Here is a 23,561-nt window from a genome sequence, read left to right as displayed (position 1 = left end):
AATCAGTATTGGGTATATCAACCTTGGAAATAACAACCTAAGAGTAAAAGGGTAAGTTATACGAAATAAGGGACTTTCCAAATAAAAATTAAGCAGCTGCTTTCAGTGAGCCACCAGTGTTCTCCTGATTTTACTATAATTGCTCAAGAAAAATCTAAGTTTGTGATTTCCTAAATTCTTTTTTGGGCAACTACAATTTCTGGATTACTTCAGGACAGCTCAAGAAGGTAGAAAGACAAAGTCTGGGAGAAAAGCTTTGTGAATCGTTCTCACTGGTTGGAACCAAATGAGGTGAGGCCATGTGCTGGCCCGTCCAGCAATTCTTCACAACGTTGGGCACAGGCATTTGCCCTCAGGCTCCACACTCCATCACTGGGTAGGGGCAGGGTTAATTTCTCTAAACCACTTCCTAACAGATTATGCATTGCAGGTTCTTGATCTTTTAAAAACGATTTGGGGCACATGCCAAATAATAGGTGCTTAATGAATGGTAACAGAATTTGTAAATAATTAAATGAAAATGGTTGTTCCCTTCTTGTCTTGCTTTTGAAATTTAATCACTGACAATAATCACAATTTTTAACACTCATCACAAACATCTGTTTTCTGATGCTCCAGGAAGTCTCCAGTTTCCTAAGAAATGTCAGAAAGTCCTTCAAACTTAACTTTAATTCCTTCTAATAAAAATGAATATAGATGGCATAATTTAGAGAAAGAGTGTAAGGTTGGAGGCACCAGAGGGAGGGGTGAGCACATCGGACACTGATGACGTGCCAAAGTCCCCGGCTGCTGTTCCCCCAACCTGAAAAATGTGCCTTAGGCTAGTCAATCCTCCTGCCGCTGTAAATCTAAGTTCTGCCTCCCCCTACCTTCTTTAAAAACTCGCTGCCTGCCCTGCCAAGCATGACTTCCCTGGCCGGTAACTAGCCAGACTGGGTAACATCGCCCAGGATTGCACTCAAATAAACTGCCTGGTCCTTTGTTGCCTCTCGTCGCCTGCTTATTTTGGTTAGAATTTATCTTATATTTGGTGCTGAAACCCGGTAAAGGGTGTGAGCATGGGGCCCTGACTGGCCATCGGCGGCCCTGCCCCCACCTTCCCAGACCCGGGACCGCAGTCTGCTCTCCACTGCATGGACTATTTTCTGGTAAGTCCCTCAGTTTCCCCTGGTCTGTTTCCCTTCCTAACTCCATTTCACCTAGTTCGTCCAAAATCATAGCTACATCCATGTTGGGGCATCTGGCCCCTGGGCATCTGGCCCATCTGCTGTGGGCATCCGGGATACCCGCCTCTGGCCCTGCAGTGTGGGAGATGTCCCTCACCCAGACTCCAAGGCTTTCTCCGATGACTTGGCGCACTTGGGATGCTGGGCGCTCCTCTCAGCAGGATTAGTTGGGAAGTGGCAAAGACTTGGGGAACCAGCCTTCAAAAGCAGAGGCTCAGACCCCGCTGTGGTGTCTCATTTCTAATCTGGCTACTCTATATTTGTCCTGGGAAGTTCACAAATGGAAGCTAGTCTTTCTTTGCTCTCAGGCTGGGCCTCAGTATCCCTTGGACAATCAATCTCACTGGCCCCCTGAGGGAACTTTTGATTTTGGCCTCCTCACCGACTTGACTAATTATTGCCACTGGAGCGGAGAGTGGGGTGAAATCCCATATGTGCAGGCTTTTTGGACTTTGCGCTCCGGCCCAGACCTTTATGTTAAGTGTTCAATGACTCAGGTTCCCCTGGTCCGATCTCCAGTTCAAGATTGTCAGCCTCTTATTCTGCCCAGTTCTTCTTACTTTTCAGATCCACTGGAGGACCTTGGTCTCCCACCTCTCTCAGCTCCCTACCCCCACCCCTCTCTGCCACCATTTTTAAGTTCTTTGTCCTCCCCTGTGTCGCCACCATCTTAAAGTCCTACATTCTCAACCACACCGTCTTCCTGCTCCTCTCCTCTTCCGGTGGCTGCACCACCTCCTCCCCCTCTCCTTCTGCCTTCACCGCCCTCTTCCCCGACTGGAACAGGCTCCTCCTACCCTCTGGTTCTGGAAGGCATGGACAAGACTCCTCCCAGCACAGACCTGCCTCCTTTCTCTCCCGACCCTACACCCCTCCCCACACCCACCATTTTGTAAGTAGTCTGGCGTGGTTGTTGGGAGTGGGTGAGCTGGGCATAGCAAGTAAACATCTTAGTGATTGTGTATTGCAGTGTGTGTGCCTGCCTGCAGCCTGAAAATTTTTGTAGTGACTTAAAATCTTAAAGTTTGCTAAGTTAAGTAGACATATTTTGTGCTTAGACATTATGCTGTAAAGCACATGGTATCAGAAATTATAAAGTGTGTTCATGAATTTGTTAATCTAAAAAATGCTAGTGCAATAATTTACAATAGCTCACTTCTCAGTGTTCACTGAAAATTAAAGTTCCTGATAGTTTTGAGGTCTAATTAAAGCTATTTAAAGAAAAAAACATCTCTACTTGCTAAAAAGATGTGTGTTTTAATAAGAAAAAGTATAAAGAATGGAAATTTGTTTTGTTGAGTGTAAAAGAAAGTAATTGTTCTAAAGTATAGCTATTTATTTAAAGAGGGACAACACTGAATGTAAAAGGAAAGTTGTAGAAAGCTTGTGGAAGAATTTAATATAGTCATGCTACAAAAAACTAAAGCAAATGAGTCTCAGTATCAAGTACACAGCACAGTAAAATTAGAATTTTGTTTTCAGTTAAAAATAAAGTTTTCTTAACTGTTAGTCTGCTCTTAATGTTAGAAGATTGCATAGTTCTCTACTTGTTTAATCAAGACAGTTTCTCATGCTTAAAGTCTCAATGAGTTGTCTGAATATTTAAGATAATGAGATCTTAATATGAAAAAACTAAAAGCTAAGCTTTGCTAATAACTGTGTAACCTTCTGTATTTGCCTTTAAAATCTTTTATTGTCATTCTAGTTAAACAGATAAGTATGGTTTCATAGTAACATGATTCTATTGAGACAAATGCCTTAAAAAAAACTTTAACAGCTTCCCAAAATCAAATTCAAAAAGGTGCTTTTACCTCTAGTTAACTTTGATATTTTCCAGAGGGACCCTGGAACATGTCATAGGAATTTTTTCTCATTAGAGAAAGTATTTAGCCAATTTAGCTTATTTATCTGATATAAAATTACCTGCTTAATTACCTAGAAAGCACTGTCAAAGAAAATAATGCTAAACTTCATTACTGTATGTTTTGTGTTAAAGAAATATCTGAATTTCCTTATGTCAACTGTCTTACAGTAAGCTCTCATCAGATCTTTAACCATTGTCATTTGTAAGTTTTTTGTCATTTATAGTCACTGTTTTATTACTCCTAAAACTAGTAAAGAACTAGATTTCACCAGAAAAAGTATTAGTTACATAAGAAATAAGTTAAAAAGGCAGAAGAGGGACCCCAAACTTCACTCCATGACCTGGTAACCATGGCGTTTAAAGTCTTTAATACCCATGATAAAGAACATGAGAGGAGGACAGTGTCCCAAACCCGAGCCTTTGTGGCAGCCCTGTGACCAGCAAGACAGGGGTCTCATCACACCAAAGATGGTCCAGAGCTCGTGAGCCTCCGGGACCCTGCTTCCAGTGTGACCAAGAAGGCCACTGGGCAAAGAGATGCCCCAACCCAACCAACAAGCCGACTAAACCCTGCCCAGTTTGCGGTAAGAGAAGTCATTGGAAAGTAGAGTGCCCAGTTGGGGAAGGTCATCCCCTTGTGACAGAGTCTTGTGGGAGGCAGGCCCCCCTGAGGGACTCCCCTCCAGACTTGCTGAGCCTACTCAAAGAGTGAAGATGCCTAGACTCGAACACTCCTATCACCCTTGCCAAGCCCAGAGCCACACTGTGGGTAGCGGGTAAGTTCATCTCCTTTTTGGTGGACACGGAGGCTGCCTACTCTCTTTTACCTTACTTTCATGGGTGTTTACATCCTTCCCAGGTCTTGGTCGTGGGTGTCATGGGAACCCCCTCTAAGCCTCTAGAAACAGGTTCAATAGCCTACATGTTTGAGAGCCCTTACCCGCTCATTTCTAGTCATCCCATCCTGTCCCATCCCTTTGTTAGGGAGAGATCTCCTCTCCAAGCTTAGTGCCTCTATCTCCCTGCCTCTTAGTCATCCCCAACCGAGCTCACTCATCATCTTAGCCAATATAAGTTGTAGCCCTGAGTCCTCCATAGACCCTCCCGTACTGTTGACCGGTGTTAACCTGATAGTCTGAGACACCTCTACTCCTGTAGTGTCGAACCATCATGCTCCAGTCCTCATCCACCTCAAAGACCCATCCTCCTCTCCTTCTAGATCCCAATTTCCTATTTCCCAAGCCTATTGCAAAGGCATCCTACCTATCATTAACCATCTTCTTTCCCAAAAGCTTCTAGTACCAACTAATTCTCCCTGAAACACTCCAATCCTTCCAGTCAAGAAGCCATCAGGAGCCTACCAGCTTGTTCAAAACCTGCAGATAATCAACGAAGCTGTAGTCCCTCTTCACCCGGTCATCCCTAACCCTTATACTCTCTTATCTCAAGTTCCCCCAAACAGCTCTCCTACCTACCTTACTTCTCACTCCTAAGAAAGATACCCCCTTGTCCCGCCCAATGCTCGTCTTTCCATTCTTTCATCCAGGCTGCCTGCTACAAACAAGCCTCAGTCTATCTCTCATTGTCCAAACTACAGTACTAGACGAGGCAAAGCCTGAGTGATCATGCTAAATATATCTGTCCTGAGAGATGAAGACAACATATCTGCTAAAACCTCCAGCCACCGATAGAGAAGTCAGACAGTAGAAGTGAACAAGATCATGTGGGTACATCAGTACTCTCCCTTTCCCTCCAAGTTTCCTCTGGCCTCCTTCCAGCCTCAACCCTACCCGCACCGCCCCTCTTCAGCTGGAAGTAGCCAGATCAAGTTGGCGCCCATTATAACCAAAAGGCTGGAATGTAAGGTTGGAGGCACCAGAGGGAGGGGTGAGCACGTTGGACACTGATGACGTGCCAAAGTCCCCAGCTGCTGCTCCCCCAACCTGAAAAATGTGCCTTGGGCTAGCCAATCCTCTTGCCTCTGTAAATCTAAGCTCTGCCTCCCCCTACCTTCTTTAAAAACTTACTGCCTGCCCTGCTGAGCACGACTTCCCCTGCCTATAACTAGCCAGACTAGGGAACATCGCCTGGAATTGCACTCAAATAAACTGCCTGGCCCTTTGCTGCCTCTCGTCACCTGCTTATTTCGGTTAGAATTTGTCTTACAAAAAGGTGGAGAGTCATGGACTGTATCAGAGCTGTAAGCATGGGCTAAGCTTATTAAAATAGTTGTTTTTGAGAAATTGTTATGGAAAATACTGAAAAACCTGGACTGGATCGCTGATGGAAGAACCAAGTGGCACTCGGAGGTCTTGGATTGTTGAGGCTTTATTTCACACCAGTGGGCTCAGAGGGAAGTAATCTCCCAAAAGTCTGAGCCCCAAACAAAGGCAAAGGGAGCAATATATATCGTCCTGCTTCTGTATCTGTAATATTCCTACATGCCCAGCCAGGGAGCAGGCAAGGGGGAGGGAGTTTAGAGAGTGAACCTTGGGAACCGGTGCTCAGCAGAGCAGGAAACCAAGGGAGTTTTTGTTGTTTGTGTTGAGGAGAGTAAGACAGAGCAGAGCCACTGGGCTAGACTGCTGTCCTTATAAATTTTTCCCTATCAAAATCACAACCTTCTTTTTCGGAGTAAGCTTTGTCTCAGTATAATCTGATTTTCTTAAAGCATCAAACAAGCCAGCTCTTAATTTTAAGTGTTTCTGGAGCAAAAATGGTAAAACATGAAAATTATCCAACTTTTAGAAAAGCATTCAGTGCACTTGTTTTAGCTTTCTCCTGGTTTCTGGGCCCAAGACTGATGCCAGGGTTCTTGTTAATGAAGCCGAACAATGAGCTTCACAAACACTCAAGGTAGGAGAGCAAGGTACAGGCTTTTATTTAGAGATAAAGTGAGAAGACAGAGCTCCTGGCTCACGCCAGGAGGACACAAGTGAGTCTGGGGTGGTGCGTTGTCTAGAGGTTTTATTGGCAGATGAGGATTTTTCAAGAACATGGAAAAACGCTTAGGGGTGTGGACTTGTTAAGTGGTCCCAGGATATTTGCAATTAACTTGATACAAGTAACCCCCTGCTCTGTTGATTTCTCCCTGAGATACCAGCATCTTGGTCTGGGGGCATATGCAACTGGGCCACCTGCTCAGCCCCCAAGGTGGGCCGAGATATTGTTTGCTGAAGAGTAAGTTAAGTGCAGTCTTATCTTTAAGGTTGAACCCATCTTGCCTTCTACTGTGTTCTGGCTGGGCCTGCATGCTAAATTAGTTTGCCTGGTTTGCAAAATCACCTCATCAGATCTGAAGGAGGAAAGACAGCACATAGGCCTGGGCCTTTCAACATGTTAAAGTGAATCTTACACATGATTAGCATAAAATAAACATGTGCTACTCTTCTTTATCTGGGGTACACCAACTGATCTCACTGAAGAATGACTCTAGCGCTGAATGTTTAACACAGAGCTTTAGTAGGGGGTTTCCTTGCATGTAGTTACATTGGTCTGACTGCCAATATCCTGCCTTGTTTTTTCCAGAGGCCCTCACCTTCCTCTGACTACACCCATGGTCCCTGTCTCAAGAGCACAAAGCTGGGAGTGGGGTGCTAGGGGGTCTGCTTCTTAAGGTGTTTATAACCCTCTAACAGAAAGTGGGGCTGACTGCAAAGCCACCTTTGCTCACATGGTGTGCTGTCAGCCGAAGGCCCTGGGGCGCCAGGTCCTGCCAGGATTCTGCCTGGCAAAGAGGCAAATGACTCCTTGGTGAAACATTTCCTGCCACGCTCAGCTGAAGCCCCAGAAACCTAAAAGGAACATGCTCACCTGAGTTTCCTCCACCAGAAGCTCTGGTAGTTCAGGCTTTGCTTCAGCTGCAGGCCTGGCTGCCAGCGGGTACATCAGGGGACCCCACAAGGCACTTAGCAGTGGGGGTCTGGCGTCCCCACCCAGTATGGTGCCCTGTTCCTGGGCACCTTCCAGACAGCTTCACAGAGTGTACCCAAAACAGAGAGCCGGCACATAAACTTCTGAAGAAGGGGCGGCAAATTCGGGGCCGAGGCTTCAGACTTGCCAGGGCCTGGTATCAGGTCTGGGGCTCGGGCTGGGCTGGGGGCCAGGTCTCCACACCTCCCTGCCTTGCCTGTGACGTGACGTGCTGGCTGCGGTCCTGGCATAGGTCAGCGCTTGGGGCACAGACAGGCAAATAAGCATGCTCAGGGTGCGTGATTCTGGGGAGCGCGGCAGCTGGCTGAAGTGCCTGCAGTGAGATGTGCGCTGCCTGCCCCCCTAGGCTGCCAGGCTCCCGCGGCAGGCAGGGCACACCTCCCTGTGGGCTCTTGTGGCTTCTGGGCCAGAGCCTCCTGCGGCTCCCTTGCTTAGGAGCTCCACACCCTGCAGGCCCACCTGGGCCAGGGCGGTGAGCATGCTGGTCCTGTGCCGCGGTTTTCCCCTGCGCCTGCTGCACCGCATCTCCCCCAAGCTTTCCCTGGCCCCGTCCGGTAGTCTCCCCTACCACCCTCCCTCTGTTCACCTGCTTTATTTTCTCCCAAGGTTGTTCATCTCCACCTGACAACTGAGATACTTACTTTTCTATCCCCCATCAAAGTGATGCCGGGGTTCTTGTTCACAGAGCTGAAGAATGAACTTCACAAACAGTCAAGGTAGGAGAGCAAGGCAGAGGCTTTTATTTAGAGATCAAGTGAAAGGACAGAGCTCCCGGCTCAGCAAGGAGGGACAAAAAACCCCCGGGGTGGTGCATTGTCTAGGGGTCTTATAGGCAGTGGAGAGACAAGGGGCTAGGGATGTACACCTGCTAAGTGGTCTCAAATACTTTGGAAGAAAATGTAAACCGGCTAAGTGGTCCAAGTACTTTTGAAGAAACACCAAGTTTCTTATTAGTCTTCCTGGTTATTTACAAGAATTTTACTGTTCTGATTTCCTCCCAGGATAGCAGCTTCCCGGTTTGGGAGCCTATTACTCAAGGCTGCCTGCTTAGCTCCCAAGGTAGGCTGAGTTATTGTCTGTTTGTTAGGAAATTTTTTTTAACTAATTGGGTTTTAAGATGGAATCCTTCCTGTTTTTACTGTGTTGTTTTGGGCTTGCTTGCTACATTGACTAAGTTGCAACAAGTCATTTGTTTGGGGCTGGAGGAAGAAAAGCAGCACCTGGGTAAAGTCAGAAATATAAGCTGGGCGCCCCCAGTAGGCCAAAGAAATCTCACAACGGATTATCTTACTTTTGTTTTTTCACAGAGGCCCTCACCCTGCTGCGTCTAAGCCCATGGTCCCTGCCTCAGAAGGACAAGCGTTTATCTAGTATGCTTGCTGCCCAATCCCCATGTCCAGCAAGAGCCCAACACAAACTAGGTGCTAAATCCACTTCTGTTATAAGTAATGCCGGAGTGTCGGATGCAAGAATACATCTGGAAAGCAGGAGAGTATCGGTCAAGGCGATTACTACAAGAAAACCATCCCACTAACTTCTAGATGGCACAGACCTTCCTTTGCCATTCAGTCAGCCATCATTGCATTTCCGAGGGAGCTCCACCGGGCACTGGGGAGACTACTCCCTCTTGGGGCTCCTTTCACCCCCTCTTCTCTTGCCTCTGAGTCTCACCCTGACAGAGCTGCAGTGGTGACCCCAGCACAGCTAGCTGTGGATCCCCTGTGTGCTGAGGTCAAACCTTTGTGCCCTGTCCCGGTCAGCCCCTCCTCCCACCCAAGTCTGGGGCCCTGCTGGGATCACCAGGGCAGACCCCCCACTCCATGATCAGGCCTCTCTGGAGCCCCTTCCTCTTTTCCTGCCTCTGCTCTTACCTGAGATGATCTATTATCAGAAATGTCCAGTCAAGTTGAACTTGAAAGTAAGGAGGCACCCATCCCAACTCTCCCTCTGGGATCCTCAGTTCTTTTGCAGATCTGCCCATGTGGATAAAATGAGAGTTCCTGTAGCCAGGATTCTCACCTGGCCCTGGTTGACTAGCTCACTGCACACCTGTGGGCAATACATGGCTGTTGACTCTATAAAAAGAGTTCTGTCCAGTGCTCTGGGTGTGACATGGTGGCAGGGCTGCAAGGCTGCAGGAGAGCAGAGCAGAGGCTGGAGTGGTGGCAGTGCCAAGGACAGAGGCCCAGAGGACGGCTATGCAGGACGACTATGCAGAGAGGCCTGGAGGATGGCTCTGTGGGACGGCTGTGCAGAGAAGCCCAGAGGACAGCTGTGCAGACAGAGGGGCCCAGAGGCAGAGACTGGCTTGCTGCATACAGATTCACTTTGAGTGAATGGGATTTTAGTGACTGACCTGCCACCTGGAAATAAAGTTGGGTATAACCCTTTCACCCCAAGAAGGTTTTGCTGTCATTTTCTTTGGTCACACTAAATCCATAGTGAACTTGCCCAGGCTGAAACCTATTGGCGAGACAGCCCACCTCCTGCCTAACATCTTCCTTCTTTTAACTGAAGTATAATATACATGAAATAAAACACACAGATCTCAAAAGTTCAGTTAGATGCATTTGGAGAAATACATACACCTGTACAACCTCTGCTCTAGCAAAACATGGAACATTTCCACCTCCCAGTATGCCGCTCCTGCCCCTACCCCTGGGCCCCCAGCCCTCAACGGCACCTGCTACTCCAGTTTCTGTCTCTAGGGCTTAGTTTTGTCTCTTCTGCAATGCCACACAAGTAATACACAGAAAGCAAGCTTGAGATTCGCCCATGTTATTCTGTGTTTTAATACCTCTTTTATTGCTAAGCAGTATTCTGTTGTATGTATGCACCCCGATTTGTTTGACCAGTCACCTGTTGATGGACCTCTGGGTTATTTCCAGCTTTTGTTATTATGAATGAAGCTGCTACAACCACTCCTGTACTAGTGTTCGAGTGGACAGAGGTTTTCCTTTCTTTTGGCTAAATTGGACAAGAATTGCTGGCTCATCGAGTAGATTCATTTAATTGAATACTGTACTGCTGAACTCCTTTTCAAAGTGCTTGTACCATTTTGCATTTTCCCCAGAAATGCAGGACACATGGTGTGATCGGTCTTTTTAATGTTTGCCACATTAGTGAATGTCAAGTAGATTCTTGTGGTGGCATTCATTTGCATTTCCATGACGACTAATAGGCTGAGCATCTTTTCATGTGCTTATTAGTCATTCAGATATTTTCTTTTTGAAGTGTCCAAGTCTATTGCCCATTCTGAAGAACTTGGCTCCTCTAGTCTGTGCCTTGTTGCTTCATTTTCCTACATGTCCTCCCAGGGCGTTTTGCTTGTCTTCGGGGCAATGCTGGTGCAGCTCTAATATTATCTGTTTTGAGAATCTCCTTCATGTGGTGCCGCTCACAGTTCACTCGGTGGATGACTGCCCCATGACAGCAATTGGCTTCTATTCCTTACACATCTTCCCGCCACCAGCAGAGCCTAGTGCATTCCCCCAGCGGGGAGCACACTTGTTGACAGCTGGGTGGGCTTCCATACAGCTTGGTAGCCAGGTTGGCCAATTTGCATTGTTTCCTTTTGAATTAAAAGCTGGCTTTGTGAGGGTTTAGGATTCTTTGTTAAGAATCTTAAGCCCCATGGAAGGCAGGGACTTGAATGCTGGTCTCCTGCAGCTCTCTACCATCAGCATGGTAGTGCCTGGCACACAGCAGGTGCTCGTCCAAGATTCTTTGGGTGAAGTGAGGGCATATGCCCAAGAAGCACTTGTGTGGCCTCCAGGGTCCAAAGGAAGGATGCATAGTCAGGCTCAGGTGGCTAACAGAGCGTGGCATTCTCCCTGTAAGTCACTGGGAGGACAGAAGAGTCTGAGAGGAAAAGAGAAAATTGCTGTGTTCCTGTCTTTCAGTCTCTTGGGTTTAATCTGTTTCTCATCTTTGATTAGGAATGAAGCATTTCCTCATGTATCTTTTTTCCCAGTTATCTTTTGAAATGAGTTTTGAATACCTAGGGTTTCAGGCAAGACATTTGCATATGTCGATTTCTGTCTCTACAGTACTCACTTGAGAACATATTACACAGGATAAGGTCTAATTAGTCCTTGTAAATCAATATTAGTGTCCCCCATAAATCTCCCACTTTAATTCTCTCAACTAGAGCCATTTATTTTTCAAGAAAGGGGTCAGCATGTTTATTAACTTGATCTATGGTGCTCTATGCATTATGAAGGAGAAACTGGATTTCCATATTTTCAGTGGTATAAATAACCATGTGATGCCTCAAATTATTTCTAATGTAGCTTGTGAGAGATGACAGTTCGTCCTTGTCTGACATTTTTGGAAGGATAATTGTGTCTAGTAAGTATCATGGGCTTGAGAGCCTCAGCAGACCTTGAGTCTGCTGGTGAAGCCTCCTTCTGATCCCTACAGGGAGGGTCTCTCTCCCACAGAGCTCTGGGGAGCAGCGCCTTTCAGTGGCAGGCCTGGCAGCTGCACGGCTAGCCAGCCTTGAGAGGGGGCAAGGGGCCAGCTGCAGCCCTTTCAGGGTCTCCCAGTAGCTACTCTCACTTTAAGCAGCTTACAGCTGGGGCCTTCTTTCTCAGCAGTAGTGGGTGCACCCTGATTCCTTCCCCTGCCCTGCAGGGGCATGAGCACCAATACCTGCATACCACAGTGCCAATCCCTGGCAGCTCCTGTCTAGGTCTGGGGGCTGCCTCCTCCTAGGCCCCAGCACTGCTCCAACAGAAGGCTTAATCAGCTTTCAAGGAAGAGGATAATGATCTCCAGGAGTTAGTCATTATGTTTATTAAGTGTGCTAACAGCGAGGAGAGGTCTTTGCTGTGGAGGAAGGCTTTCTGCCCAAACCTGAACTATAGATGTTTTGCGGCCCCACAGGCTTGAGGGCTCCTGGGTGGTGGCCCAAGACCAACCAGGTGGCCAGGAAGCCAGGAAGCCATGGCTGGCCTGTGTGCCAGAGCAGAGGCCATGAAGCCCATCCTGCCTGTGTGCTCACACTATGCCTGGCAGGTGGGAGGTCTCAGCCACAAAGATCACTAACCACATGCCCAGGTGGGGCAGCTCTCTGCACTGGAGCAAAATCACGCTTGGCTTCTTCTGTGTGATCAACGACTGCATTTATCCTTTGCTCAGTAGCCACAGTGTAGGGAGGGCTTAACAGACAGCTGTACCCAGGCTGGAGGCACTGGATGCGGACCCGGGTTTCTGAACCCTGCATTTCACTGGAGTTCCTGCTGCAGTGCTGTGGATAAAACAAAGGTTCCTCTGGCCAGGATTCTCACCTGGCCCTGGTTGTCTCGCTCACTACACATGTGTTGGCAATACATTGTTATTGACTATATAAAGAGCTCCACCCAGCGCTCTGGGTGACACGGTGGCATGGCTGCAAGGGTGCAGGAGAGCAGAGCAGAGGACAGAGGCTGAGAGGCAGAGACCAGCTTGCTGCATGCAGACTCACTCTGAGTGGACAGGATTCTAGGGATTGACCTGCCACCATGGGAATAAAGTTGGGTATAACCCTTTCACCCCAAGAATGTTCTACTGTCATTTCTTTGGTCACATTGGATCCATAGAACTTGCCTGGAGCTTAAATCCATTGGCAAGACAGGTGCCGTCCCTAGCACAGCCCCTGCTGAGCAGTGAATTCACCCCCTGAACTGCATGGTGCCCATGGCCCTGAGAAAAAGGCAGCATCTAGGGACCATGACATTGTCCCAGAGCTCACTTCCTGACATATTTACAGGTCCTTGAAAAGCAGGGGAGAGATCATGTAGCTGTCCTGAGATATTTGCATAAATGTGACTCTTAGATAATGACTGCGTCCCCAGCTGGCACCCACCCCTGTCCTCTCCCTGGTCTCTCATTCTTCTGTGCTCACCTCACCATTTTGTAACGTGGCTCATTAGACACTGTCTTGCCAGTGGGTTTCAGCCCCATGCAAGTTTGCTATGTATTCAATGTGACCAAAGAAAATTGACAGCAGAATGCTCTCTGGGGTGAAAGGGTTATACCCAACTTTATTTCCAGGTGGCAGGTCAGTCACTAGAATCCTGTTCACTCAGAGTGAGTCTGCACACAGCAAGCCAGCCTCTGCCTCTGGGCCCCTCTGTCCACATAGCTGTCCTCTGCACCTCTCTGCACAGCCGTCCTTTGGGCCTCTCTGCCTGCACAGCTGTCCCGCACAGTCATCCCACACTGCCGTCCTCTGGGCCCCTCTTCCACACAGCCATCCCCCGGGCTTCTCTGCACAGTCGTCCCACACAGCCATCCTCCAGGCCTCTGTCCTTGGCACTGCCACCACTCCAGCCTCTGCTCTCCTGCAGCCTTGCCACCGTGTCCTGCAGAGAGCACTGGGCGGAGCTCTTTTTATAGAGTCAACAGCCATGTATTGCCCACAGGTGTGCAGTGAGCTAGTCAACCAGGGCCAGGTGAGAATCCTGGACACAGGAACTCTCATTTTATCCACAACACCCACAATTTCTCAGCTGTGGGCTGAAGGCAAGGCCTCCTTAGGATCCTGACAGGGAGGGTATCTCTCCCACCTGGGGCTTGTGCCTGGATGCCGCTGCCCCCGACCTGTTAGGGAACATCCCGTCAGGACTGGGGAGATCCATTTTTATAGACTGGGTAATTATGTATCCCCTGGGCCTCTGCAGAGTTTGAAGGGTGGGATTGATTGGGTGGGGGAGGCAGGGGCAGAGAGCAGTCAGGCCGTAGGGCAGGGCTCTGGGGCTGGGAGCCAAAGGGGGCAGCTGGTTGGGGCAGGTTCGGGGAATGCGCTGTGTCACCGAGGCAGAAAGCTGCCTGCATAGCTGAGGAGGAGGAGACAGAACACGGGAGGCATGGGCACATGATGGCAGCAGCAGGAGGGGGCTGTGAGAAGATGGGCATGGCCCAGAGGGTGGGCAGTTAAGAGGGCCTTCATCCACAGCCCTGGGAGAGGGCTTCAGTCAAAATATGGTTCAGGAAACAGACTCTCTACTGTTCCAAGGAAATAGAAGCCCCCCAGATCATGGGAAGGCCCAGAGATGGGAAAGCCAGGTACCCCTGTCCCTGGCAGTGCCAAGTCAGATGGTAGAGCGGTTCTCCAGCATCAGGAGGCTGACAGCTGACAAGTGCGGTTGTCATGGGAGCCTCTGGCACTGAGATGTGGGAGCCGGCACCACAGACACCTTGTCGGCCAGGCTTGCTCATTGACCACTGAGCTGCAGGCTGAGGGCTCTGTTCCTGGAGCAAACCCACATTTGGGGGTGTGGGTGTACCATGTGCACATATGTAATGTGTATACATGCATACATATGTACCCACATTGTATTAAGTTGCTCCTTTTACATATATATTTTTCCAGGCAGGCTTTCTTTTCAAGTGCCATACTGACAGCAGTTGTCAAACTGTGAGTCCTCGCAGACATGCTGGGCTGCCATCTCCCACTGGCCCTGCCTGTCCCAGGTGAGGAATATGCCTGCCAGCAGGGGCCAGACCTGCGACCCAGGAATCCCACCCTCTGGGTCTGCCCAGTGCAGCTGCTCTGCTCCCATCGGGTGCAGCCTTGGGCTAGGCTTCCCCAGTGTGAGTAGAGTGGTGCAAAGTCGGTGGTGAGTATGTGTGTGTGTGTGCATACACATGTGTACCCTTAGGCACATGAGGATCCGTGCTTAGGCTGAATTCTGTAGAGCAACAGAGTCCAGTAATTCTAGGTACATTTGTAAAGTACGTGCTAAGTGGAGCTGAGTGGAGAGTTCTGCTCAGGAAGACCTGCTCTCTGTCGGCCATCAGTGTGGGCTTCCCCCTCAGCGCTGCCTGTCCCTCTCATTTGCGCTTGCTTCCTTGCTGGATTTACATTCAGCCCTCAGCCCTGCCGGGCTAGACGAGGAGAGCGAGCTGCAGGTGCTGGCTGTGGATGGGAGCCATTCACCTTGCACACTTAGAATGAGTCTTCAGACATGAGTAGATACTGCCAGGGCTGATAAATGCAAAACAATTTTCTTTAACCTTAAAAAATTTACCTTTATTTTGTTATGTTGGAGAGATATATGTGCAGGGATAGTACAAAATGTGCAGGGATAGTACATTGCCCTAACACCATCTAATAAATTACTGCACTGGCATGCTGAAATATTCCTCCACTGGTTTTCTTTTTAATTTTTAATTTTAATATTTTTTTATTAAGATATCATTGATATACACTCTTATGGAGGTTTCACATGAAAAACATGGTGGTTACTACATTCACTCATATTATCAAGTCCCCCCCACACTCCATTTCAGCCACTGTCCATCAGTGTAGTAAGATGCCACAGAGTCACTACTTGTCTTCTCTGTGCTACACTGTCTTTCCCATGATCCCCCCCACACCATGTTTACCAATCATAATACCCCTCAATCCCCTTCTCCCTCCCTCCCCACCCAACCTTCCCACCTTTCCTCACCCCTCCCCTTTGTTAATTGCTAGTCCCTTCTTGGAGTCTATGAGTCTGCTGCTGTTCAATTCCTTCAGTTTTGCTTCATTGTTAGGGAAATCACTTTGTGCTTGTCTTTCTTCACCTGACTTATTTCACTGAGCATAATACCCTCTAGCTCCATCCATGTTGTTGCAAATGGTAGGATTTGTTTTCTTCTTATGTCTCAATAGTATTTCATCGTGTATATGTACCACATCATCTTTACCCACTCATCTACTGATGGACACTTAGGTTGCTTCCATATCTTGGTTATTGTAAATAGTGCTGCGATAAACGTAGGGGTGTATATGTCTTTTTGAATCTGAGATCTTGTTTTCTTTGGGTAAATTCCCAGGAGTAGAATTCCTGGGTCAAATAGTATTTTTATTTTTAGTTTTTTGAGGAACCTCCATACTGCTTTCCACAATGGTTGAACTAATTTACATTCCTACCAGCAGTGTAGGAGGGTTCCCCTTTCTCCACATCCTCACCAGCATTTGTTGTTCTTAGTCTTTTCTGTGCTACCATCCTAATTGGTGTGAGGTGCTATCTCATTGTGGTTTTAATTTGCATTTCTCTGATAATTAGCGATGTGGAGCATCTTTTCATGTGCCTGTTGGCCATCTGAATTTCTTCTTTGGAGAAGAGTCAGTTCATATCCTCTGCCCATTTATTAATCAGGTTGTTATTTTCTTTTTGGGTGTTGAGGTGTGTGAGTTCTTTATATATTTTGGATGTTAATCCCTTGTCAGATACATCATTTACAAATATATTCTCCCATACTGTAGGACGCCTTTTTATTCTACTGACAGTGTCCTTTGCTGTACAGAAGTTTTTTAGGTTGATGTAGTTCCATTTGTTCATTTTTGTTTTTGTCTCCCTTGCCCAAGGAATTGCGTTCAGGAAAAAGTTGCTCATGTTTATATTCAAGAAATTTTTGCCTATGTTTTCTTCTAAGAGTTTTTTGGTTTCATGACTTACATTCAGGTCTTTGATCCATTTTGAGTTTACTTTTATGTATGGAGTTAGACAATAATCCAGTTTCATTCTCGTACATGTAGCTGTCCAGTTTTGCCAATACCAGCTGTTGAAGAGGCTGTCATTTCCCCATTGTATGTCCATAGTTCCTTTATCATATATTAATTCACCATAAATGTTTGGGTTAATATCTGGACTCTCTATTCTGTTCAACTGGTCTGTGGGTCTGTTCTTGTGCCAGTACCAAATTGTCTTGATTACTTGGCTTTGTAGTAGAGCTTGAAGTTGGGAAGCGAGATCCTCCCTGCTGTATTCTTTCTTCTCAAGATTGCTTTGGTGATTTGGGGTCTTTTGTGGTTCCATATGAATTTTACTATTTGCTCTAGTTCGTTGAAGAATGCTGTTGGTATTTTGATAGGGATTGCATTGAATCTGTAGATTGCTTTAGGGAGGATGGCCATTTTGACAATATTAATTCTTCCTATCCATGAGCATGGGATGTGTTTCCATTTATTGGTATCTTCTTTAATTTCTCTCATGAGTGTCTTGTAGTTTTCAGGGTATAAGTCTTTCTCTTCCTTGGTTAGGTTTATTCCTAGGTATTTTATTCTTTTTGATGCAATTGTGAATGGAATTGTTTTCCTGATTTCTCTTTCTGCTAGTTCATTGTTGTATACAGGAATAAATGCAAAATAATTTAAAAATATTCCACAACTCACAGGAACTTTGGACATTATGGCATTTTTACTAAGGATACCCCTCTTCTTATGCTGGGGGTAGACAACTTCAGAGCATTGAACAGTAGTTAATCACATTACCAGAATGTGGTCGACTGCCTTCCCTGCAAGCCAAGCCTTGGTGAGCCCGTGGGCTGGTTTCATTTTGGTGAGTCACTGAGTGCAGGGTCCAACGGGTGCCCAGCAGCAGGGCCAGCTGGCTGCATGGCTTCCCTGAGCCTGTGTGTCCCTGGGAGGACCCAGAATGTCAGCTCTATTGTTGTCTTCTCAGCCCCAGGCCCACATGGCCCTCCTACTCTCTGTGCCAGACTGTTGGTGGTGCTTGCTGCTTCTTGGTCTGCGGGCAATGTCATGATGTGAGAAATGTGTTTCCAGTTCTCCCCTCCTCCCACCATCTCTTTGACGTGCCGGTGACCTAAGGAAACAGTGACTCTTGCCTAAGACAGAGCTGGAAGCCACAGGCACCTGTTTGTGCCAGTACAGCTTCCTACAGCTGTGAGAGGGCCTGAGAGCAGATGTGTCCAGGGAGGAGTGCCCTGTGCCCCTGAAACCAGACCCAACTGAGGTGGTCTCCCCCATCTCTGAGGGGGTCCTGCACCGGAACATGTGGTGACACACACACTCTCACATGTGTAGCTGGATGGACTTCAGCATGTGGATGCACCCAGGTAAGCAGTGCCCAGATCCAAACCCTGGAAGGTCTTAGGATATCCCCACTCCTACCCCAACAGCCCCTTCAGCCGGAATACTGCCCCCCTTGCCCATGCAAGGCACTGGGCCCGGGGAATCTGGCCCAGCTGCACATCCCCCTGAGAGCTGACCCTTATTTACACTGCCCTCTGTGTAACTGAGCACAGGGCAAGACTGCTCATGCAGTCTGGGGAGCATTCTGGAAGCTTTGGCTCCTGAGTACTCCAGTGGCACAGGGGAGGGAGGGTTTTGGCAGCCTCCTGCATTGTCTGCCTTGGGGCGACCACCTGTGCAGACAGAGCCCCTGCCAGCCCACAGCAGCCCACCCACCCATGCCACCCCTGTGCCAGCTGCATGCTGGGGGAGGAGGGCCGCAGATGGACCTGGAGGGCTGGGGCCTGGGGTCTCAGGACTGGGGGATGGGATGAGCTGCCTTCTCCAGGCTCCCTATGCCTGCTGTCTCTGCAGTCCCTTCCCGGCCTTATCCACCTGCCAGAGTGCAGATCCCATCCCTCCATGCCAACCCGGGAGCCCCCTACCCTTCCCCTGGGGCTGCACTGCTTCATTACTTGCTCCAGGAGCTTGCTGGGTCCCCAGGCTCTGAGTGAGACTTGGAGGTTTTCCAGCTGCGCTTGTATATCCTCAGGGGCTGGGGAAGGTGAGAATGAGCCGCCCACTCCTGTAGCCTTTGAGCATCCCCTCACTCCTCCCTCACCCACTGCCCTGTACCTGGGTTTTCCTTTCCTTTCCTCAGGCTTCTGGGGCATCTGGACACTGTGGGGCCAATACCTGCAACACTGGCCTTCACTGTAGCCTGTCCTTCAGCCAGCACAGAACTGCCCTTCAGCTTAGGAAAGAGTGCCTGGAAGGCCGCAGCTCACAGCCATCCTGCCAGAAACCCCTGCTGTCCTCTGTGCACAGGGCAGAGGACTCCTGAGTGACCCTGCCCCGTAACAAGGCACAGAACTGCTCTGTGAACAAACAGCTGGAACTTTCCCTGCAGGCATCCAGGCATGTGCGCGCGCGCACACACACACACACACACACACACACACACACGCACACAACACACACACACACACACACACACAGTACCCCACACATGCACTATAAACTACTGATTTTCTTTCTTAAATGGAATGTGACTCGGGACAAATCATGTCTAGTTAGTGGCATGTGTTGGGGTGGGCTGGCTAAAAGGGGTAACTGCAGGTAACAGAAAAACTGGCTTAGAAATTTTTTCTCACATATTACAAAGCTGTGGCTCTGATTCAGTGTTTTGGTAATAACTACACACTGTCATTCTTTTGGTCTTATTCTCACGTGTTTTGCTGCATGGCTACAAAATGACTGCCCCAGCCCCTGCCTCATGTCTTTTCAAAAGGGTCAGGTTGGTTAGTAGTTGTGCCCCACTGAGCTTAAAAGGGAAGAGATAACATGATTTCTAAGTGCCAAGCACTGTGCGTACAAGCATTATCACATGTAATCCTGTAGTAAGTAATTCGATAAGGTAGTTCTAATGTTATTCCCAATTAGACGTGAGGAAACTGCAGCTTACAGAGACTAAGAACTGCTAAGTGGCAGAACCTGGACTTGAGCCCAGGTCTCTCAGCGCAGGCCCTCCGTGTGCCTCCATGTGAACTGAGGCTTCAGCACAGGGAGAGTTAATGTAGTTAAAGTAACAGAGATACAAAGAAGTGTTACTGAGGTTATTTAAGAAGTGAAGACCCCTCCTGGCTGGAGGAACACACGAGAGGGCTGTGTGAGGGCAGGTCCTGGCGGAGGGCGTGACCAGGCCGGGGAGGAGGGATGGGTGCTCCATCCCACTCGGCTGCTGCCTTTTCCATCCAGGAGAGGGCCTAGAAGCATGCATCTTTCCAGCCAGAAGGAACTTTGCCCTCTACGGTTTCGGCCCCGTGCGAAATAGCTGTTCTCACCCTGCTGCTCCTTTCCTGTTCCCAGGGCAGTGCGCCCCGACCTGGATGCCTCCCTGAGCAAGCACACGGCCCGGAGAGCTGGAGAGAGGCAAGCATTAGCTCAGTGTTCTAGAAAGGGCAGGAGGAAACTAAAAAACCTCTCAAGTGAAGTCAATTTTCAGCCAAATTCTCGGGTAGATTTTTAAACAGATAACTTGAGCCAAAATAAACTAATTTTCTGAGTGCAGCCTTCTAGATGGTAGATGTTTGCGTGGGTCATGGATGAACATGCCCTTGCAGCCAGCGTTACTGGGATGGAGGTCTCTTGTGATGTGCCTGGAGCCCTATATTGATCTAGTCCTGTTTGACACTTTCTAATCAATAATTTTAAGGAAGACATAGATAGGATACTTTAGAAATAACAGAATACAAATCTGGAAGGGATGACCTGTGAGATGGACACTAACATAAAACATTTCAAGATTTCGAAAGGCAGGAGCCCTGGGGCTTAAATAAATGAAATGGAATGCAATAGGATTCCTATGTCTAGCACTGTGACTGAAAAAGGAACATACGAGCACCGGCTTGGAAGTCCTGGTTTGTCGCTAGGCCGCATGGAAAGAGCCGAGCCGACCATAGATGGAACCCTAGCCATCCTGCCGGCCCCACTGCCAAAGCTCGTGTCGGGAGGCCTCCCGGCTGTGCTGTGCTCTGTGTTGCATGTGCTCTCGGAAGCCTCTGGTCCTTCAGCTCGTGGTCAGTGCACGATTTAACAGAGATTTCTGTAACTGGTCTTTTTAAATCACCTTTTTCTTGAGTTAGATTCACTCACTTTTGTAAAGTTTCGACCATTTCTCAGAGCTCCAACAATGTTGATTCTGACAGTTTCTGCTCATTTGTCTTCATGTTTCTGTGGGGGGTCACTGCCCTCGGGGTGCTCTGGGCAGAGTGCAGGTGTCAGCCCTGCATCCCCTCTCTGGCCGCATCTGCTGTTCCAGGTGCTGGGGACTAGCAGGAGGTGAGCAAGCTGGCAAAGGGTCAAAACTGATGGTGCCTGGCCCGGAAACGAGGGGGTTTCGTGGGGGTGGCACGGTGGTCTATAATCCCGGTGGTCTGACACCTGCGGGGTCTGTTCCAAGGAGAAAAGTACGGGCCTGGGTGGGAAGCGGCAGAGATCTAAGAACCTGTGCAGAAAGGGAGGCGCCTAGTACCGCAGCGGGCTGTGCATCTTGGCAGGTGTGTGTGCAGGCTCCCTGCATGTGCCCTACGTGCTGCCCCAGACTTCTCCTGGGGCAGCAGAGGGGAGGAGTTCTAGGGTCTCTCCATCCAAGGCTGCTGCCGTCTGTCCACTATGTGGCTGTCACCGGATCTTGCTGATCCTTCTGCAAAGGCCTGTCCAGTTCAGCTTCTCCTCCCCACCCTCACCAGCTCTCATGCAGATGGCCAGAAGTTTGCCTTAAGCCTCCAGCCCCACAGCCTCCTGCCCCCTGCCCTGGCGGGTGGGAGCTGGCTCTCTCAAACAAAAATCTGAGGGTCTCTCCTGGCTGGAAAATACACTTGGTTCATGCTGCCCAAGGGGTCAATTCTGATTCCTCAGGGGAAGGCTGTTCACCGCTGGCCCTGGTTGGCCTTCCAGACCGGGTCTTGCATGCCACCCTCTGCCCCATCCATCCCTGCCCTCAGCCGTTGGGTACATGGTCATGGTGCCCTCAGATGGGTGCCACCTGGGACCAGGGCTGCCTGGTTGCAGAAGGCGATACCAACACAGCTGAGCCTTAAAGGAAGGAGGTCATAGGTGACAAGGGGTAGGAGAGCAGCCCCAGACCACAGAGATCCCCTCGGAGGTCAGACCCCACAGAATGGAGGGATGGCAGGGTGCTCTGACAACTGCTAGGTTCCACGTGGAGTCACCCCAATGATAGAATTTCCTTTCAACGTACTGATGTCCTACCATCTCCAAAGCATTTTGGATGCAGTATAGGAAACCTGGATGTCTCATCCCAGGCATAGCCTTTGAACCTTTGCAAAAAAACAAAACTTAGAGCAGAGAAGCAAAACAAAGATGAATACAGGAAAAAAATCTGAGGTTGCAAAGAAAAATGCAGAGAGGCCAGCCAACTCAGGGGGCGGTCAGGACAGGACACACAGTGAGGAGGACCCGCAGGTACCCAGGCTCCTGTAGGTCCTGATGGGACTTTCCTCGGTGAAAGCCACGGCGATAAGGGTCAGAAAAAGGCAATTTTGTCCTGCAGTATGTAATTACCTCTCCATCCATTCAGCCTTGAAGAGTAAGTTATTGGTCCTGGAATTCACTATGGGCTGCAGCACTTTGAAGACCAGTCAGTCCCGCTTCCACCTGCTCTTCTGCTGAGAGTGGCTTGCACCAGAGAGGCAGCACTGGCGAGGGGACCAGCAGTTTGTCACCAAGAGGGAGGGCAGTGCTCAGGAGCCACCCACCAGCTGCACGTCTCTAGCCCCAGGTGACCCTGAGCAAACTGCCTCCCTGCTGCCTCCATCTGCAAAGTGGGGATGTGACGGCGCCCACCTCTTGGGGGTGTTGAGGAGCGTCCGTGAATCTGTGTGCACATGCAGAACACTGAGAACACCCTACAGACGCGGGAGCTCGCCGTGACATCACACTGCCCACCCCCTCCACCCCCGCCTCTCCTGACCCCTGAGCTCATCGCCTGCTCAGGCCGGAATTCTCGGAGGCGTCTTTGGTTCCCCTCTTCCTCCCACATCCCCTTCTTTCAGCAAATTCTGGTGGCTCCCGCCTCAAAATACATCCCGACGCCACCCCTGTCCCCGTCTCCATTGCTATGACTCTGCTTGGACTCCCCCCATCTCCCCACCTCCATCCTTGTCCCCATGGGGGGTCTCTGAGCCCAACTACAGAGGCCAGGTTGGGGGTGCCCCTCCTCTGCCACACACTGCCACGTGCCCATTTCCCTTTGAGAGGCAGATGGAGGCAGCTCTGTCGATTGTACCTTCCTCCTCTCTAGCCACACTGCCTGGTGTGGTTGGGCGCTGCCTGGAACCTGTCTCCCCAGATATCTGTCTGCCACACCCTGCAAGCCCTGCTCCAGTGTCACCTTCCAAGGAGGGCCTCCCCTGACCGTTGTTGCTCATGTCCCCACTTGCCAGGTATCCTCCTTCCCTCGTACATTTTTGTCTGTAGTACATACTAACTTCTCACATAACAAGCCACTCACTGTTTCCCTTTTGCTGCCCTCCTGGGCAGAGTGGGAAGGGTGCTAGACTTGAAGTCTTAGACTCTGTCTGAGCCCCAGCTCAGCCATTATGAGCTATGTGTCTCAGGGAAAGTCATTTAACTTCTCTGAGATTTCATTTCTTCATCCATTAGGTTGGAATATATTTTTTTTAATGTGGCAAACCAATGGGATGAACAAATATGATAATATGTCAAAGTGTAAACACTAAATACCTTTAAATTATTGCCATTATGTGATTCCTTCTGCAAATGGAAAAGCTAATTGATTTTATCATGGCTGACAATCTTGATTATGAGGTGCCCATTATTTGGAGTCTATTTTTCATAATTTGGGAGGGTTTCCATTTCTACCCATATGGCACTCCTTCTTTAGGTATCTGAGAGAAGAAAAGGAAGAGGTGGCCTTTTAAAATACAATGCACATACCATCTATATTTCACTGAACAATGTTTGCATTTAAAATTCAGACAATATGCTCAAAATGGTACTAATAAATTTTCTGTCTTGAGTAATTTTTCTCAGACATACACAAAAG

General features: G+C 48.8%; 1 long non-coding RNA gene across 1 annotated transcript; it reads left to right on the top strand.

The window, feature by feature from the left end:
* Positions 1 to 7,073: 7,073 nt before the first annotated feature.
* LOC140849182 (uncharacterized) lies at positions 7,074 to 9,619 on the top strand. Its single transcript, XR_012130839.1, has 3 exons — positions 7,074 to 7,739; positions 8,025 to 8,082; positions 8,331 to 9,619. It is a non-coding gene; the product is annotated as an uncharacterized lncRNA (long non-coding RNA).
* Positions 9,620 to 23,561: the final 13,942 nt, after the last annotated feature.

The sequence above is a fragment of the Manis javanica genome, chromosome 1 (genome assembly GCF_040802235.1).
Source record: "Manis javanica isolate MJ-LG chromosome 1, MJ_LKY, whole genome shotgun sequence".
NCBI lineage: Eukaryota > Metazoa > Chordata > Mammalia > Pholidota > Manidae > Manis > Manis javanica.
The sequence above is the reverse complement of the archived record's forward strand: the minus strand, read 5'-3'. Positions and strand labels throughout refer to the sequence as shown.